The sequence below is a fragment of the Amblyomma maculatum genome, chromosome 4, assembly GCF_055883805.1.
Source record: "Amblyomma maculatum isolate TAMU_Amacu chromosome 4, ASM5588380v1, whole genome shotgun sequence".
Lineage (NCBI taxonomy): Eukaryota > Metazoa > Arthropoda > Arachnida > Ixodida > Ixodidae > Amblyomma > Amblyomma maculatum.
The window spans coordinates 17699953-17704669 of record NC_139347.1 but is presented as its reverse complement, the minus strand read 5'-3'; the positions used below and the strand labels follow the sequence as shown (position 1 = coordinate 17704669).

General features: G+C 46.8%; 1 pseudogene; it reads left to right on the top strand.

The window, feature by feature from the left end:
* The first annotated feature begins 486 nt into the window (after positions 1 to 486).
* On the top strand, positions 487 to 1124 carry LOC146190345 (uncharacterized; annotated as a pseudogene).
* The last annotated feature ends 3593 nt before the right edge of the window (positions 1125 to 4717 follow it).

The following is a 4717-nucleotide window of genomic DNA, read 5'->3' as shown; positions in this document are numbered from 1 at the left end:
GTTCAAAGTAGCCGATTCAAACGTACTGAAGTGTGAGCGAAATCTCGATCTTCATCGGGAGCCTATCAGGCACAACAAAGCGTGAATGACGTTTGAGAGCTTGTTAGTCTGAACTGGCTGCGTTCACTGCCCACAGGCAGGATCCAGAACTGTGTGTGCGTCACGTGAAACTTCCCATTTTTGGGTACAGTAAGTGGTTGGGTACTTTTGAGGTTTTAATTGCCACTGTTTTGTACGTTACCTTCTCACTTTCTGCATCGGTCAAATTTGAAAATAGTGGAATCAGGCGAAAGAGACAATTTGGCCGTTTTTGTAAAAATTGCATTATATTTTGTGCTGCATATATCCTCAGGATCTAGGAAACGTTTTCTCATTGTAGCTTCTGCGTGAGCATGCCTGATGGACAGATGTCATTTCAGTGACTCTCCAACCATCCCTACATGATATACCTCTTCTTTGATCATATATACCTTTTGGCCTCTTCACTATGATTCGGGACCAAAAAGGTGCAACACACAACTCGCATACGCATACGAGAAGGTCTAACCGGAGCGCACCTATAGCACCAACTACGCCACTTCGTAGAGAGTCACTACAACGACGACGATAATCACGGCCAGCCTAGGGGACTTGGTTATGAGACCCGCTGCAGCAGCAGTCATCCAATCAAAGCGAGCGGATATGAATAACGCCACAGTTACGGCTCCGACAAAGGAGATCGAGGTGGAGGCGGCCGTTATGGGTTGAGCCACTATGGACCCAAAGGCGGCGGATGCGAATAGCAACGGTACGACCACCGCCCGACGGCTTCAATCACATCTTTGGGACGGCGCGGTGGTAGCAACAATGGAAGCGCGGGCCCCAAAATTAAGCACTGCGTCTACAAGAACGCTCACGACCGGAGCACCACGCGCGTTGTAGAGATGCATTCCGGCAACGGATCTCCGCCCTGGGCTGGGTCCAGTGTCAGCCAGCACGCCTGGAAACCCGGTGACAAGGATGATTTTGTGGCAGGACTGATGCGTGAAGGCAGACGTCTCCTTTTGCCTCTTTTGTCTGAATGTATTCTACGTGGGAGTGACTATTTCCAACAAAGGTATGTAATTGGAGCAGCTGCGTATTGAGCATGATGTCTTTAGCTGCTGAGATCCGGTGATAAAAAAAAAAAAATCTTGCACTTAACTCAGTCACAATACGTTCGTGTCGGACTACAATTCCCTCGGAGAGCTAGCTTTGATAGATTTTGTTTTGACGCCGCTGGTTGCTGAGCCAGCGGCGGCTTATCAAAACTGCAAAATTGTGAAAGTGTCAGGTTTAAGCAACATTTTTTTTGGCTAAAATAAATTATGTATTATTTCGGTGTGAGGGGGCTAATTTACTGCATTAAAGAACACAGAAAACTCATGGAAATTTAGAATGTAACATATATTTTACCTGCAATTTATACACGCTCTAATGTGAATGCTCAATTTTTAATGTTGGCAAAAATAACTAGGTCTTATTTAGAGTTATAGGTATTGGTATAGTACTCTTCACGAATGTTAAACCTAGGAAATTTATATCAACCAGCGCATAAGAATACTTTTTTCTCTTATTAAAAAAATGGGATTAGTCCTGTTCGGTTAATCTAAAGTTTTCTTAATTTGTGCACACTCTAAATGAGACTTTATGGGCTGAAATTCCTCTTGATTACACCGCTAAAATGTTGATTTATTATTTTCTCGGAATAGGTTTCGGCCTCTGTGTCTCCTCGAAGCCAGAAAGTATTAAGTTCTAGAGATTTGCTTTGTGTGGCTTCAGCGGCAGCGCCTTGTTTGCGGGCGGGTTGTATTCGGCACATGTGGTATAAGCACCCATCTGTAGTTTTCTGCTGAGTAATAATTAGGAACCGTCATTTTGGACTAGCCGCGTTTTCATATATGTCCTCAAATGCTTTCTTCCTGAGGTAATTTCAGTAAGATAGATCCTATTTCATATAATAAAAGGGCTCCTCCGGATTGCATTTTATTCAGTCTTTGCACGGTGCCTCCTGACATCTGCAATTTGTTGGAGCAAGTCAGAGAACATAGACGAAGTTCTGTGTCACCTGACAGTTCTGTTAGTCGTTAAATAACACTGACACGGAAGATGCAAAAACCCGGCCAAGTTCATATGTTCAGCAGCTATAGCATGCCAGAGCTGCGGATGAGTGAATTATTTTGGAGTTCACATGCGAGTCAAACTGGCGACGCATATTAATGTGCATACAGTCGACGTCACCCTTGTGTAGAGCGCTCGAGAGAGGCACTTCCCTGCAAACAAAAACCAGATCTCATCGCAGCGGTTAGGTTGCGGAGGCCGCACTTCAGCGGAACTAGTGCCACAAAGACGCACAAGCAAAGTAGGCACGAGCCCCATGCCCTGAAATCAGAGGCCGGAGTCTGATTGCATTATTTGTAGCCCGATATGCCATGGCCGAGCGCTATACACAACAATGACACCAAATGTACATATTCATCAGCGTACTGTTGCGGAGCTTATCATAGGTGGCAAGTTGCCTTCCTAACTTCTGAGCACCACGGGCTTTCAATGGATTGAAAATATGGAATGTGCATTTGCACGTTTTACTGTCCCAAAGCGACCGGGTCATTACGCACGCTGTAGTTGAGGGCCCCACATTAATAACGGCCACCTGGGGCTTTTCAACGCGCACTGACATCTGCCTGTATGTAGAGTACACGCTCGCTTTGCGTTTAGTTTTCATAAAAGATTTGCCGCGAGTGATGACGAACCGACGTCCTCGTGTCCAGCAGTCGAGCTCCTTGACCACAGTCCTACATAAGCGGGACGGGTTGAAAACGAATTCATTTCGCAATACCTGAGCCCTGCAGACTATAACAAGTGCGCACTGTACGATGAAAATTGTAAAGATCTGTAAAACTAATCAGGGGATAATGACATGCAGCAAGTACATCTTCAAGCAGGCTAAAGTGTCCTTCAAGTGTCTCGATGGCAAATAACCTTAACACTTTACAGCCATCACCACTTTTACAGCGTAACACTCACTTTTGTACATCCCAAACAATTCTTGCTCTTAAGTTTTCAAGGACAATGCAGAGGGAATGAATGAGCGATGACTAGGCTAGCAATCCATTACATAATCCCCTCTATATACCCGGACGTTCTGGAGCAGCACATTCACTTCCCTCTATGTCACACCTTCTGTTGACGCAGTTTACATAGTTTTAGCCCCAGGCAGTGAAAAGGTGGTTCAGCTTCCGGAAACAAGGGATCGCGCTCTTCCGCTTCCTCAGTGCTTTCGTCATAACGGCATACGACACATTCTAACATACCATCATGAGCAAAAAGCGATTGCATTGCTCGGCTGCACTATCACACACAGAGAAAAACGGACGCAAGGTCTAATGTTACCATCATACGCAGACAGTGACAATGACGTCAAAACCACGGCAATGACGACACGTTGGAGGGTGTGCGCTTCTGTCATGTAGACTTTTTTTGCCTTGTTTCTTTCGTCAGCGTGCCACCGCGATACGCGCATAACGAACAGTTACGCATCTGGCAACAGAGTGCCCACTCTGTCCGAGCGACTTTCGCAATGTTTGGCGCCCGTAAAGAGCACCATTTTGGGTGTCCTCGTCGGCGGCATTATGATGTTTCATCACGCTTCCCGTTTCGGAGAACAACCTTTTCCGTGCGCGTGTACTCACGAGTGCTCGCTAGTGTTGAATGTGGACCTGGCTCACTAGCGCCTAATCACCTCGGGAGGTTAATTACCGCCTCCCAGGGAATGACGGCATCATACCCTCTGCTCCTCCTCCCCACTGGCAAGGCACAGACATCACCGCACTAGCGGCCTCTTACCCCGTTCCGCGGACCGCTGGGAGCGACGTGGTTCGCCCGATTTCCACGAAAAGCAATCTGCGTCGCAGCTGCGGGCCACAGGGCGACCACTACGCCTGGCCTGCATACTTCTGTGCATCGCGGATGCATCTGACAGTGTGGCATATGCTGGCGGCCAACTACTGCAGATGGGCCGCTTTATATTTTATCACTCACTCACTCACTCACTCACTCACTCACTCACTCACTCACTCACTCACTCACTCACTCACTCACTCACTCACTCACTCACTCACTCACTCACTCACTCACTCACTCACTCACTCACTCACTCACTCACTCACTCACTCACTCACTCACTCACTCACTCAAAAAATGTCTCTTTAACCTTCGGTTATTTTATGGCATCCCAAAATGCAGCACATCTCTCGCCTGAAGCTGGTATGAGAGCGTGATTTCAAACGAGCAGCTAGAATTCGCTTCTTATTGAGTCGATGCCCTTTCGCGGGCAGGGCACAGTGATTAAATGCAGGTAGGCAGAAAACTGTTTACCAAACCCTTCTCGAAAAGCCGGGCGAAAAGTATGCTTGTTATAAAGACGAACACGATTGATATCCGAAACCTCGAGCTCCAGCTATGAATAAGTGTGCCTGGGCAGGTCGATATTTCGCACGATAACAATCAGATTGTTGCATTTCCTGAAAAATCGAACCACTGCCAAAGCCTAGCCATCTGTCTCTTTGTTATGGGCTAGCGAGCGTGGTGTTAGTTTGCAACACTAGCTTCATAAAATGGACAACGCATTTTGGAAATGAGCATCCAAGGGAATGACTAGCCGCGAAAATGAAATTTCTAACCTCGAAACTAGTCGCAC